At 39.2% G+C, this 16,114-nt stretch overlaps 1 long non-coding RNA gene across 1 annotated transcript; it reads left to right on the plus strand.

Annotated features, from left to right (window-relative positions):
* The first annotated feature begins 3,291 nt into the window (after window positions 1–3,291).
* On the plus strand, window positions 3,292–15,043 carry LOC130456479 (uncharacterized). The gene is made up of 4 exons (XR_008915420.1): window positions 3,292–3,487; window positions 4,746–4,904; window positions 5,666–5,881; window positions 14,085–15,043. It is a non-coding gene; the product is annotated as an uncharacterized LOC130456479 (long non-coding RNA).
* Window positions 15,044–16,114: the final 1,071 nt, after the last annotated feature.

The following is a 16,114-nucleotide window of genomic DNA, read 5'->3' on the forward strand; positions in this document are numbered from 1 at the left end:
GAAGGACCCACATCAGAACCTTGAATAAACTGACACAGCACAGGCTTGAAGAGGAACCTTATTCAGTGCCATGGATAAAGAGGTTCTATGTGGAGTTAGAGGACCTCAGTTTGAATCTTGTCACATACAACCTTTCTGACTTTGGGCAATTAATTTCTTTGAGCCTCAGTTTTTCTTCTGTAAAATGTGAGAGTTGTGCTAAATGGTATTTAAGGTCCAGCTCTAAGTCTATGTGACCCAGTGAGGTCCTGGGGAGATTGGAAAGAGCTCTAGATTTAGAGTCAGAGGGATTGGGTTCAAATTTAGCCTCTGAAATTCATTACCTGTGAGGTATTTAGTAAATCACTTAACATTTCCCTCTAGACTTCAGTTTCCTTATTAAAAAACGGGAATGGGGCCAGATAGCCTTTGTGGGGCAGCTGGGTGACACAGTGGATAGAATTCCAGGCTATAATCAGGAAGGCATCTTTCTGAGTTCAAATCTGGTCTCAGGCATGTACTAGCTATATGACCCTGGACATCACTTAACCCTGTTTGCCTCAGTTTCCTCATCTATCAAATGAGCTGGAAAGAGGAAAAGGCAAATAACCCCAGAATCTTTGCCAAGAAAACACCAAATGGGGTCATGAAGAGTTAGATATGACAAAGTCTGAACAACAAGGTCCCTTACAGGCAGGAGTGTACTGTAGTTAGTTCCAACAGTTTGAGTGCCAATTTTTAAATTTTCAGTATGAGCACTTATATCCTAGAAAATGAACAAAAGACGATATGTAAAGATTCAATTTACTGCTATGTTAATTTTCTAGAGTTAAAAAAGTGAAATGTTAATAACGCAGATTAAAATTTAAAGTATATCCTAGAGAACTGGTAGTTAAATGTTTTCCAGCCTAGCCTTATATAGTGCTTTAAGACTGAAACTCTGAGATACATGAATTGTGGTCTCTAGATTGTCACAGAAAGAGTTTCACATACCCAGAAGAAAAAAATGTACCAATGTCCCTTGGTAGATCCCTGGGAATGGAGTCCCATTTTAGTTACTACTCTAAACTCACTGGAAAAAAGCCAATTCAACAAATAATTTATATCTATTATGTTCAAGGTATTTTACTAAGTGCCAACATTATTAAGACAGAAAAAGGATAGTCTCTGCCTTAAGGAGTTTGTATTCTATTGGAGGGGGGGCATAAAGACAAATAAATATAAAGTAATATGAGAAAGGTGAGAACATTAATAACAATACAGCTGGAAAGCATCTTGACATCTAGGGTGAGTCTTGAAGGAAGGGAGGAATTCTTAGAAGAGATAGAGGTGAGGGATTATGCAAAGGAATGAAAATAGGCAGTCAAGCCTTGAATTCAGGGAACAGCTAATAGTTCTGGTTACCTAGAACATGGAATACAGAAAGAGGAGTAATCAAGAAGGAGATTGGAGTAGGAGTCAGGTAATAGAGAATTTTAAATGCCTAGCTGAAGAGCTCGTACTTTTTTCTCCCCCTAAAGTTAATATTTGAGAGTAGAGGAGCTCCATGCTCACTTGGTATTGAGAATATTGCTCTGGCATCTGTGCGATGGATGCATTGGAGAAGAAGGAAATAGGTAACCAAGTAGGAAGAAATTATGTATCTTCTGAAGTACTAAATACATTTCCAAAAGACTAGTTTTGAGGGAAAGAGAGAGACTCAGAAACTCCATATTGCAGCTTACTGGGTCTAAACATGACTCTCTCCAGGGTCCCATGCACGTCTAAAATCCCTAGGTAACAGCCTCCAGGGACTTCTCATTCAACCGAGGACTGATGGCTGCTTTTCCAGGGGCTGGAAGTACAGCTGCCACTGCTACCCTAGTCCAAGATGAGAAACACCAGGGTTTTCAGGTGAATGGCACTGAAGCGTGAATAATTAAAATCTGAATGAAGTGAGCATGTCACCTAGCTCAGTGCAGCCCACACCCTGTACTGTCTGGGGCCCAGTCAAACATATTCATTACTAGGCCTGTTTTGATCTAGAAACCTAAAAGCTTCCAGCCCCATCCTTAATTGTAGCTGATTAAATGGGTTGTAATATGGAATCTTCCTCCTGCGTCATCTAGGAAGGAAAAGCAAGTGAGAAGTGAGAATTTCTACCCCTTCCCCCATCTTTTCTTTACCCCTAGGCTAAACAGATTTTCAATGACATCATAGAATTTTAGACATGAAAGGAACTTGGGGGGATCTTTTAATTCAACAATATTTTATAGATGCACCAGAGAGGGGAAGAGACTTAAACCACAGAATCATATTTTGTTAGTACTAGAAGGGACCTTACAACATCCATTATTAGATCTGGAAAGGACCTTAGAAATGGTCATGTCTCATCTCCTTATTTGACAGATGAGAAAACTGAGGCCCAGAGGGGTTCAGTAAATAAACAAAGGTCATGTAGCTGGTGAGTGGCATAGCCAAATCTATTTATTGATTATTCAGAACACTGGCAAGGGTTCATCTTGGCTATTATCTTTTGTTTACTCATCTCCATTTTGATATATTTTTAAATGTATATATTTATGTTTCTGACTTTGGGGTAGGACAAGGGAAGAAGGGAATTATTTTTAATCTTTATTTCCTTGAAATCAATTCATTAGCCCTGATCCTATTTTATTATTATCACTTTTCATTCAGTTTAATGATTCATTTTTATATTATTACATAATTAATATTATATAATATGTAAATAATTATACTATGTTTCTTTTTGTTCTTTTGTTTTTATATTTCCAAATATATCCCTCCCAATCTATGCCCACGAAGCCATTCTTTAGAACCAAGCTTAAATAAAAGAAAGGGAGAAAAAAATTCAGTCAAACAAATCAGTGTATTCATTTTGTTTAATTGAATATGCATTATTCTGCATCCATAGTTCCTCACTTCTGTAAAAAGTGGGAGAAATATTATTGTCTCAACTCTTCTCTGGAGCCTAGTTTAGACATTATGCTTATGTAGTATTCATTAATTATTTTCTTTATAAAATTAAAATCCAATTAGTTGCCCTTCATGCCTAGAAAACTCCTGGCAGGAGTTGATTGCAGAGTCCACAAATGTCCCTCTTCCCTCATATCCCTACCTTCTCTACCAAAGATGAATGAGCCTCCCTGAAAAAATCAGCAAGCCCTTACATCAGAGGTGCTAGTCCTTTGCGAATGCCCCATGTTGTGATGTCATTGGTCCTTTATGAAGACAAAGGACAAACAACAACCACCTTCTCTTCCAGGTCTTAGACCTTGGACTGTGCAACTGACTTACAGGGGGGGGGGGGGTGGAAGGGGGAAGAGAAGGTTGGTCTTCAGTTTTCATAACCACATTCAGGACAATGGATTAATTTATAAGAATATTTTTATCATTGTACTTTAGGGAGACTATTAAAGCAAATCTCCAGGGCATTGGGCTCAGGTTTGGGAACTTGTCAGAAGATAAACATGAATTGGAAATTAGGGTCCTGATCTTCCTTCTGTTGGTATTTATTGTGATTATTCTCTGCTCAGCATTTTCAGATCAAATCTGATTAGGCAATGGGGACTCAGGGTTGAAGGACTAGAGATTTGGATTCACTAAAGCAGTTCCTTTGTTATATCTTTTCACCTCTTAGAAAGCCTCTTGGGTCAAGAGAGAGCTCCATTAATTTCTTCTAGGGGGCCTTTTGACTCCTCTGCTTTCATACAATCCCATTTCTAATACATATCTGAGAATCCAACACAAATCCAGAAGAATTATGTTTGGCTAGTATTTACAACACAAGAACCCATCAACTTTCAGCTTCTAATCACTAGTTAGGGAAACATTACTGCTATCCTCCAGGCATAATTAGTAAAGCCTTTACCATGGATTGATTAAAAAGACCCATTTTCCTGCGTGATATTGGTTATTTTGAATATTGGTTATTACTGAAGAACAAATTTGCCTTCCTGGAATGTAGTGCAATATGATATACCTCCTGCATCCTTTTGGGAGAAGCCCAGAAGGTGACTGAGGTCATTGTTAACATGGATTTCAACTGTATCTTCAAAAAACTATTAAGTGTTCATCATATCAGCTCAGTTTGTTACTGAGTTTGCATAGCATTCCACTTGGATTGCATAGCCTGGGAGAATCTCGTGATTTTCCCTCCCTTGCTTCTCCATCTCCACTCTTCTAGCCCCTATCTCTCATGCACAGGACATCTGTAGGCATAAACTTCTCACAAGGTTCTGGTGCCCTTCTCAGGGAAGAACTGTGAAGATACTTAGTCAGAGTTGCAATTTCCCACTCTCGTCCTCTCTTTTTTTGGACCAGAACAAACTGGGGATGGCTAATGGGAGCAGAGTGGGATCTGATGTGTGCTTACTGTGTCAGCTTGGGTAAATCACAACCTCTGTGGGCTTCACTTCCCTCAACTGTAAAACAAAGGGGCTGGACTGACTATTGTTATTCATTAACTTTAGTCATGTTAGAGTCCTCAGACCTCATTGAGGTTTTTTGTTTTGTTTTGGCAAAGATGCTGCTGTGATTTTCCATCCCCTTCCCCAGTTCATTTTATAGAGGAGGAAACTGAGGCAAACAGGGTCAAATGACTAGCCCAAGTTCACATAGTTGTAAGTGCCTGAGACCAGATGAGTATTTCTGATTCTGGCCCCAGAGCTCTATCCATTGTGCCACCTAGCTGCCCTAGTTTAGCATTATTAACAAATAATTAACAAATAAGCTGACAATATTTCTTTTTGTTTCTTTTCCAACAGTAGTCTCCAAGTGACAGGTAATTCTAAGACTGAAAACTACCCATGGATTGCCTTGTCTCAGACCAGGATTCAATCTGACAGACTTCTGTCCAAAGGTCTGGATATTTCATGGTCAAACTGATCCTATAAGTAAAGGACCAAATTCTCAAAGTTGTTTGGGTAAGCCAAGCGAGATAAAATACGTAAAGGACTTTGTAAACCTTAAAATTTGATATAAATGTCAGCTCTCATTATTATTGTCATGATGATTCTCGACAAGGACCCTACAAAGGGCCAGAAGTGGCACAAAGCAGATCCCTAATCATGACCTCAAGCATCCAGGACTAACTTCCGGAGTTAGCTCCCCTGTGAATGGTCCAGAGTAGCTCAGTCCCCGTTCTTGTCAGTAAATGGAAGCAGAGGTCACCGTCAATAACATCCCATTTCAGAATACACAGTGACCAGGACACGGGTCTCTGCAGTGAATGCAGGCTGAGCAGTTCCCAGAAGCTATAGCTTTCCAGAAAGCGGTAAGTAGCCTCATAAGGCAAAATGAGAGCATACAATGAGAGCTCACAACAAGTATTGGAAATGAGCGCAGAGAATCATTTCTTTCACTGAAATTAATAGTATGCTCTATGTAGGCACTGGGGACATGGTGTGCAATCTACGGTCTGCTTTTTCTGAGTCAGCTGCCCTGACTTCAATAAATTAAGGGACCAGTCAGTATATTAAATGCTTTAATATATGCTGAAGTTTTGCCAGCTATTTCTAATGAAAATGCCCTCCAAAATAAAAGGCAAGATAAATTAAGCTGCAGAGAGCCATTTGTTCTATGTTCTGGTAAATGCTTCTGCAATGATATTTATCTATTCTAGTAATGAGGTTGTCCTGCTTTATCTTCACCTGCACTGTCTACAAACTTTTTTTTTTTTTTGCAGGGCGGAGGAAGACTTGGGGTTTACAGCCTATACAAAATCTCCCTCTCATTCCTCATCATGGTGTGGCAGTGACCTAGGCCCTTGAAGGCTAATTCATGGAATTAAAGCTCTGACAGGCTTTACCAAGCTAGGAAGGCTTTGCGAGTACAAGCCAGGCAGCCCTTATGTGACTAACATCTAAGCCCCAGAAGGGCTCATCACGAAGTTGCCCATAGGGTGAGAAATTTTTCAATCAATGACTTTTTAAGACCATCTACCAAGTTGGAGAGGGGTTGTAATATATATTGTGGAGGGAGTACCCAAATCAGTGAAATTATTAGAGATGCTAAAATTACTGAAGTCTGGGGACCCATGAAACAGACAAAAACATAATATAACCCTCAATTCCATGTAGCACTCTTCCACTTCTGCAGAGGTAGAATATAAACTCCTTGAGGACAGAGAATTTTTTTTTGAGAGACAAAATTTCATTTTTGTCTTTGTATCCCCAATGCCTAGCATAGTTTCTGGTATATAGATATTTTTTAAACTCTTACTTTTTGTCTTAGTGATAACTCTAAGACAGAAAGGCAAAGGCTGAGCCAACAGGGTTAAATAATTTGTCCAAGATTACACAACTCAGAAGTGTTTGAGGCCAGATTTGATCCTAGATCCCTCCAACTCCACACCTGGCACTCTATCCACTGTGCTACCTAATTACCCCTGGTACATAGATATTGATCAAATAGAGAGAAAGGGTACAGAGGATGCTAAGGATCCCTTAATTCTTAGATCATCTATAAAAGTCAATTTAACTGTTGGCATTTAGTATCCACTCTTTGTCCAATGACCAACCAGTTGACCAACTGGAGGAAACTAACTATATCTTTATTGACATTCTCACTATAAAGGAAACCAAAATATGAATAGCCAGAAAAGAAGGTGGGTTGGTCATTTGGCAAAAATAAGAAACAAATTTAGCCCATTGTTATTAGCAACATGTATAATGATCAGGATTAAAACAGAAGAAAGATTTTAGCATGATGGAGGATTTATGGAAATTCAGGTATAGACTAGCTATCATCTTTCCCAATGGAAGGTACATTCAATTCCCATCAGGCATTTACTAATAAATGCTCAATAAGTTCTTACCAAATTGAATCCATACTAATGAGATGATAAACCCACCTAAGAATCGAAGCCAGAAATTTGTAGAACATTTGGGAGAAACGTCTAAGAAAAAAATGTTCTACTTTCGCCTCACCTACTCCCCAACTTCCAAGTCTCAAGATTTGTTGTTGCTTTTTTCTTTTTTTGTTTTTTGGTTCCATTGTCCATCCTTTTACCATTCATATTTATAACCTGACAAGGTCCTAAACTTTAGCCTTGCCTTAATGGTTTCCTTGGGGTGAGGAGGTGAAGCTTTTCCTGTAAATAAGCCCAAAGTCTTGAGTAAGGCTATGTTAAGTGGACATTAATTTTGCCCTGCCTTCTTCCCTACCCCAAATTAAATACATATCTAGAGACCCTGAAACCTGAGGGAAAAGGCACCACCTGTGGGCTATTAGCAGATTATCTTCATCATATGTCCTCCATTTGGATTTCAATTCTTTTAACTGTTTTTTCCTCTGAAGTCAGAAACAGATTTAAAGATATTTAGTAATCTATTTATTATTTGATTATCCTATACTTTTCTGTAATTTTTCATTTCCTCTGTTTACAAACTCTTTCCAAAGAATTCAGGGTTTCTTAACCTGGGTCTGTGAACTTATTTTAAAAATATTTTAATTACTCCATTTCAATATAATTGATTTCTTTTGTAATCCCCTGTATTTTGTTATACACATTTACAAGCATTATTCTAAGAAGACATCCATAACTTTCACTAGACTGCCAAAGGGGTCCATGGCATAGAAAATTCCTTGCCAAAAAAAAAAAAAAGAAATGAAGATGATTCTACCTGGAACAAGTTAAAAAATCAAGAGACCTCAGTGACTAAGCACAGTGGTGAATTTCAAGTACATTTAAACAGACAAGGCAGGCTAAGAGACTAAGGCCACCTGCAGTTGCCCAAGGACATATTGCATAAAGCAGGATCAGATCTGGTATGATACACAGGACAACTGAGTCATTATCTACCTGATAGAAGTCAAGACTCATTTGGAAAGACCCTACGCCAATGACATCTGAAATCCCCACCCCCCTAGAATTATAGAATGTTAGAGTGAGAAGGGAACTCAGAGGTCATCTTGACCAATCCTTATGGAAAGCAGGAATTCCCTTTACAATACTCCAGAGACCATTCTAATGCATCCTTCCTTTGGCTGACAAAATGATTTTCCTCAAGTGAGATCTGATCAGGTCACTCACCTACTCAATAAAAGCCCATCAGGTAGAAGAGGGATAAGGTTTGTTTTCTTTGGCCACAGAGGACAGAACTGATATCAATGGATGGGTGGTGTCAAGAAGCAGATTTAGGTTGACATAAGGAAAAGCTTCCAACAATCCATGCTGTCCCACAGTGGAATGGGCTACCCTGGAAGGGAGAGGCTTCCCCTTTACTAAAGGCCCTCAAACATTTGGAAGGATATTATAGAGGATTCTTGCACAGGGAAGGATTGAACAGATGATTTCTGAGGTCTCTTCCACCACTGTGGACTCAGATTTCTATGACTGTTGAGTGATTGACCCTGAAGGAGTTCCTCTCTCATGACACTTGTGTACTTTTCAGCAATTATGTAATTATGCATAATTAAGCAATTGCATTATCAGCACTGCAGCTGATGATTAGATACCTCATTCCCACTCCAGATCCCTAAGAAATTTGGCCCAAGAGGACCTACAGGAGAAGTTTACTTCAGCACCACATGGCTATTCCTGAAATATCCAAAATGTTTTCTCATGAAGTTGAGGGAATTAGAAAGGGATCTGAAGAGCTGGGATACAGACTCATATCTGCTACTGATTAGTTATATAGCCTCAAGCAACTCACTACTCCATTTGGGGCCCATTTCTTCATCTGTGAACTACAGAGGTTGGTCCAAATGGTTTCTGAGGTCCTTTTTACCAGTAAAATTCTATGATTCAACCATAAATACTTCCTGAGTGTTTATGTTGCCAGCACTAAGTAACTTGTTACATATAGAGAAGTCAGCTCCGGAAATTGGACACTTTGCTATACTTTTTCATTCCTTTGAGCTTAGAGGTGTCCTTGGATAGGATGATTTGTCTCCAACACTGTATCCCCAAAGAGAAAATGTCAAAGATGGCTATAGGCAGTAGCAGTATGATCTTACTAAACACACATACACACACACACACACACACACACACACACACATACACACACCCCACAGTCCACAAACCCAAGGCTTAGGTAAATTGACTTTTTAATGACTTCCTCCAAAGAGTATTTCAATGGCTTTGTTTTGAGAATTGTTTGAACCAAGCCTTGACATTAATGAGAGAGCAACTTCTCACAGAGACAGAGCAAGGGCATATGCCCTAAGGAGGTCAAAGTATAAAAAGAAAGAGTCTCTCCATATAGAACAAAATATTCATAGCTGAAGTTTTTGTGGTAGCAAAGAACTGGAAACTAATTAGGCACCTACTGATTGGGGAGTAGCTAAAAAGGTTCTGGTTCTCGAATGAACTGGGATATTGTTATACCATAAATAATAAAAGGTGTGAGGAATTCTGGAAAATATGAGAAGACATATGAATTGCAGCATATAACGAAGCAAGAAGAACCAGAACAATAGTATGCACAGTGACTTTAACAATGTACACAAAAAGACATTAAATGAAACTAAATTTTATATAATTATAATTACCAAATCTGTTTCCAGAGAAAAGATGAGAGGATGTACTTCCCTCCTTTGTTTGAAAGGTGAGATGTGGAATACTGGAGATACTCTCAGACATGTATGAAATATTAATTAATTTTGCTTGTGTTTCATATATATTTGTATGCACATATGAAATATATATATTTTGTATAACAGACATGTAAAACACTTATCTACACATATAAGTTGTTGTTCAGTCAGGTCCAACTCTGTTACCACATGAATCCTACTGCCCCTTGGGTTTTCTTGGAAGAGATACTGGAATGATTTGTTATTTCCTTCTCTAGTGGATTAAAACAGAGGTTAAGTGGCTTGTCCAGGTTCACACAGTAAGTATGGGTCTGAATCCAGATTTGAACTTAAGACTTCCTGACTCCTGACCCAGTGCTCTATCCACTGAACCATCTAGCTGCAAATATACATATGTGGGTGTGAGTGTGTTCACATGTTGTATGTATATGTATGGACATATCTTTGTTATAAGGGAAAGCTACTAAGTAGAGCAGGGTGGGAAACCATATTTGGAAAAGAATGTTATGTAGAAACAAAAGGCATAAATAAAACTTGTTTGAAAGAGGGAGAACCAAGGCTCTGTAACAGTCAAAATGAACTATGATCTATGGGCTCTGTAATGCTCATTTGCTTTAGACCAACTCTATTCTAGAAAGTAGGCATTTCCCCTCTTCGGATCTGACATCCCTTGCCTGTCACTTTCTTGAAAACTTTCATACCCAGTGCTTTGGTTTTTTGGCTCCTCATTAGTCAGTATCAGACACTATCATGACTCTGTCTATATGAGAAATAAGAATTCAATGATATATGCCTGAATGAAGACCACCATTTCCTTATAAGCTTGCCTTTAGTTCCTGTCTCTTAGAATTATCCCAGTATAAAACTAGTTCTGTACTAGGCTTTCCTCTATTGCCATATTAGCAAATCTATGGCACAATGCCAGAGGGGACTTCCCTTCCCCTTCTCTACCATGCTTGAGGACATTTCTCATATCACCCATTTTTCTGACCAGCAGCCCAATGGAAGTGCTTCCTCCATCCCCTGTCTGGGGTAAGGGTGGGGGAGCTCATATACAGCATGAGGATGCAGGATTTGGGCATTTGGTCTCTAAAAGGTTCACCACCACTTCTCTATTGCCTTTCCTCCTCTCCCCACACCTCTCTATAGCCTCCTGGGAGGCATGATGCAGTCCGATTTTGCAAGTCACAGGCCAGTATCCCTGAGGTCCTAGTGACCCACAATATCAAAGCCCTACTTCCCAGCATTTGCTTACCCAAGCTGCTGTCCCTCAGTATTTTGCTTTGGGTCCTGAACTTGTTTGAAAGTTAAAATGCACATAATAAATGACCTCTAATTTTATACATTACTGATCTGTTGGATTCTTTGGTCTCTAAGTCAAAGACTATTAAGGACTAGGAATTAGTTAGGAAGAGGAATTAGAGGTCTAACCTCTCTTGGGAGCTGTCCTAAAACTGCTGAGTGGGAGCTCATTAATGAAGCTGCCTTTTAGAACCATGTTTCTAGATTAAACCCTGGTTGATAGTCAGCATGGAACTTTTCCTACCTTTTCCCCCCCCCAAAGGATTTAGTGGAGAGAAAGAGATAGAGGCAGAAATAGCAAGAAACAGAGATACTGAGACAAAAACATAGCGAAAATACCAATTTTCTAAAACACCAGAAAAGTCCTTGTCCATGAGAAGCCACTGCTGTTTGCTCACTCCTTTTAGCTCCTATAGCACCTAAGGTCCATTTCACACTTAGAACTGAACTATTCTCTACTACAATCATTAACACTGATTTTACCTCCCAAAATAGACTTTAAAATATTGTGTTCTCTTCTAGACACTGAATATAAGAAAGCACATACTGGTGGACATCCAGAGTAGTGACCAGAATAGTAAAGGACATGAAAACTCTACCAAGAAAAGGATTGGTTGAAAGAATCAAGAATATTTAGGCTAAGGAAGAAAAGACTTATGGGATAAACCTGTATTACATATATATATATATATATATATATATATTTAGTATTTGAAGAGCTATCAAGTAAGTACAGGATCAGACTGGTTCAACTCTGTGCCTGAAGGCAGAAGTAAGGGCCATGAATGGAAATTGCAGGGAGGGAGATTTTGGCTCAATATAAAGAAAATTTAAACAATTGGACATTTTCAAAAGTGGAACGATCTAAGGACAGGTAGATGGCTCAATGAATAGAGCACCAGGTCTGGAGTTTGGAGGACCTATTTTCCAATGTGACCTCAGATACTTCCTAGCTATGTGACCCTGGACAAGTCACTGAATTCCAATTTCCTAGTCCTTACCACTCTTCTGTCTTGGAACTGATACTTGTATGGATTCTAAGACAGAAGATAAGGGTTAAAAAAAGCAGAATGAATTGTCTCAGAAGGTAGTAAGTTTCCTCTCTTAAGAACGTATGGGAACAATCCCATGATTTTAAAACTGGAAGGGATTGTCTATTGGTGTTACCATGGCATGCTTGTAAGGCTTTTATAATTTTACAATCATGTGGATCCTTGAGTAATGGTGGAAAGAACAACTAGAGTGAATCAGAGATAAGAATCTGGAGTATTGGAAGAATTGGTAATGGAACTTTTTTTTCCTTTGCATTCTCAGAGCTTAGTACAGTACCTGGAATGTTGTTGCTTGGTTGTTTTCAGTCACGTCTAACTCTTTGTGATCTCTTTCTTGGATTTCCTTGGCAAAGATACCAGAATGTTTTGATATCTCCTTCTCTGTCTCATTTTACAAATAAAGAAACTGAGGCCAACAGGGATAAGTGGCTTTCAAGAGGACACACAGCTAGTGTCTGAGGCCAGATTTGAACTCTAGGCTTGGCACTCTATCTACTATGCCACTAGCTGCCCTTCACCTGAAACATAATAGGTACGAAAAGTAATCAAAACAACCTTACCTTCTGTTCTAGAATCAATGCTGCATATTGGTTCCAAGACACAAGAGTGGTAAAGACTAGGCAATGGGGGTCAAGTGACTTGCCTAGAGTCACACACCTAGGAAGTATCTGAGGTCAGATTTGAACCCAGGACCTCCTATCTCTTGACCTGGCTCTCAATCTACTGAACCAACTAATTGCCCCCACATAATAGGTATTTAATAAATGCTCATTGATTGAATTACTGTAAGGTGTAACACCCAAATCAATTTGTGGCTTTCCTATGGCAACTTTAGCTTAGAGGGTCTTTATCTGGGATCTGTAAATATTAAAAAAAATTGATGACTGAATTTTAATATAATTGGTTTCCATTGTAATTCTTTTACTTTGTTTAATGCATTTGAAACATTATCCTGAAAATGGGGCTTCACCAGACTGTTAAAGTAGACCATGCCACACAAAGAAGGTTAACTGCCGCTGCTTCAGGATGAGAACTCTATCCTCTTTACATTTATTTCCTGGACTTTTTTTAACTTTTTTCTTCTTACTTTAATATTTTAAGAGGACAACGATTCCAGCAGAGTGAGCACTCCCTTTTCTCACTAGGATAGATTCCAACCCTTCTACATCTTAATAGAGAGCCTGGTCATGAGCCTTTATAAGCCTAACAAGAACTCTGCTATTCCTTGGTCCATAAAAAGACATAATCTATCCATGGGTTTTTCTAGTCTGGAATAACTCTGGAAGCTTGTGGTTCCTTGGCAAAGGCTTCATAAGCCCAAGGCCACTGTCATGTGCTAACGATACATTTGAGGACTTTAATAGGAATCATTTCTTCCTTTTGTTTCCTAATAGAATAACCAATGCAAAAAAAAAATCTCTATTTTTGATTTTCTCAGAGGAAAATAGGCAGCCAGATGGTTCAGTAGCTGGGGTGCCAGGCTTAAAGACAGGAAGACTCATCTTCCTGAGTTCAAATCCAGCTCAAAGTCTTACTAACTCTGGGTTGTCTGATTTTAAAACTAATTTTGTCTCAGTTCCTGATGTATAAAATGAATTGGAGAAGAAATGGCAAACTACTCCAGTGTATTTGCCAAGAAAATGCCAAAGGGGGGCACAAAGAATCAGATATGACTGAGAAGACAGAACGACGACAAAGAGGAAAGTGGACTTTCCCCTTTCTTCAGCTAAAATAGCCAATGGATCAGGAGTTCCAAAAGGCCAGATGTAGCAGCATCTGGGTTCAGCTGGGATTGCTGACCTATCTCTGCCAGGGGCTCTCTCTCAGAAAGATGCTCGATAAATTCCTGTTAAATTGATTGGCCAGATACTAAAAAGATGAAAATGATCAGCTAGGAGAAGAGGAAAATTTACTTGAATCTTTAAAACTGTGTTTCCAAGGGCAAAGTGTATATATTATCTCCCTATAGATTCTGTGGATTGTATTAGCCAGGTCATGCTAGAAAAATTACCAAGAGAAAGTGTTTATGAACAATCTTAACAATAGAGCAAAAAAAAAAAATAAACCAAAGATGTCAGGGAAAAAATGGATGAATTATCTTGATTACTTTATCTTCTCTTTGTATCGCATCTCCAGTGTTTAGCACAAGGCCAGGCACATCATAGGCACGTAATAAAAGCCTTTTTATACGTTTCTTCTCTCCTCTAGTTATATTTCCAGGACTGATCAGAATTGATAGTTTTGAAAGCAACATCACAAGAAATCAGCCCCCAGAAAGTAGCCCTGAGGCCATCTTTGCCAATTTGGAATTTTGCTTTGTAACAGACCAGTGTTCAGAAGTGGGACAAACTGAACTAGAATCCTGCTTTTGGGATCTCTCCCTGCATTCACTTCTGGAGGAAACAAATGAAACTGCTCCTTTGAAGACTAGCTTAGTAGCCAGAGGAATGAGAGGAGACTGGCAGGCTCTAGTGGAGTGAAGTTTGGATCTTCTTTCCTCAAAGTGACAGCCTACCTCATCACTGCAAGAGGTGAATTTCTTCTTTATGGACAAGGATAATATGAAAACTTCTATGGCGATTCTTGAGACATAGGTGATATCAATATACCAGTCCCATAAAACACCCAACACATAATGGAGAAGAGCTGTTATCCTTCCCAAGCAGCCACAGCCTTTTAAAACCACAATGCCACATACATTCCAGGATCGATTTTTTTTCTTGTTATCGTTTCCTAAAACACAATTATGGGCCAAAAGCTTGAAGAACATCATTTTTGAGAAACCTGATTTCTGTAAGATTTAATGGTAGAACACTTCTCTGAACCTAGAAGTAATAAGAAACAAACTTCTAAGTTACTTCTATCATCACTGCTCTCCTCATGATTCTGTCCTGCTTAGCAATCTTCAGAGACTCCCTATTATGTATAAGATAAAATGCAAACTCCTCATATAGGCAGTAAAGGTCCTCTGCAATAGGCTCTAGTCCATCCCTTTTGCCTTATGTCAAATTAATTGCTTTCAGGTATTCTATCTTCCAGCCAGGGGTATGCTGGTAAATGTTTAACAATAGGCTAAGAGAAAGGCAGCTGGGTGGCTCAATGGATTGAGAGCCAGGTCTAGAGATGGGAGGTCCTGGCATAAATCTGACTCTTCCTAACTGGGTGATGCTGGGCAAATCACTGAACTTCCCTTGCCTAGCCCTTACCATTCTTCTGCCTTGGAACCAATATTTAGTATTGATTCTAAGATGGAAGATAAGGGTTTAAAAAGAAAAGGCTGGGGAGGGGGGTATACACATGACACACTTTTTAAGTTTAGTTAGATGGCACAGTGACTAGAGCACTAGAGAGCAGGAGTCAGGAAGACCTGATGTTCAAATCTTACCTCAGATACTTACTAGCTGTGTGATCTTGAGCAGATCACCTAACCTGATTTGCCTCAGTTTCCTTATTGAGCTAGAGAAGGAAATGGCAAACCACTCCAGTGTCTTTGCCAAGAAAATGGGGTCATGAAGAGTAAGATGTGACTGAAACAACTGAACAACACAAATAGTAATTTTCTCTATCACTTTATTAAGTCTAGGCAATCAACGAAGCAATAAATAAAGCCCTAATTTGTAATGTTTGTTGATTTCTCAGGTGTAAAGGCTGACAGAGAGAATTTAACAATTAGCTCTCACAAGCTGGTCCACATGGGTTCTAGCATCTCCCTGCTTCCACACTGAACCAATAGTTCTTCTAAACTCATAGAATCACAGAATTAGAAGCAGAAGACTTCTTTGTGGTTGTTGTTCCAGTCCTGTCTGACCCTTCATGACCCCATTTGATATTTTCTTGTAAGGATACTAGAGTGGTTTGCTATTTCCTTCTCTGTAAGGAAACTGAGGCAGAGCTAGGTGATTTGCCCAGGTCACAGAGCTATTAAGTATCTGAGGCTACATTTGAATTCAGGTCTTCCTGACTCTAGGTTCAGTGCTTTACCCATCGTGCCACATAACTGTCCTGGAAGAGACCTCAGAAGTCATCAATTCCACCCTAATTTTAGATATGAAGAAACCAAGGCCCAGAGTGGTTAAGTGACTTGAGAGGGACACAGGTAGCTTTGATCTTCCTGATTCCCATTCTAGTGCCCTCTCCATGCATTATACCACTCTGTCTCTTAGATTCCCACACCTGGAAAGTGCTCCCTCCTAATCCTTGCATTAAGGAATCCTTCCTTTCCAGTAAGGATCAACTTA

The sequence above is a fragment of the Monodelphis domestica genome, chromosome 1 (genome assembly GCF_027887165.1).
Source record: "Monodelphis domestica isolate mMonDom1 chromosome 1, mMonDom1.pri, whole genome shotgun sequence".
In the NCBI taxonomy this organism is placed as follows: Eukaryota; Metazoa; Chordata; class Mammalia; order Didelphimorphia; family Didelphidae; genus Monodelphis; species Monodelphis domestica.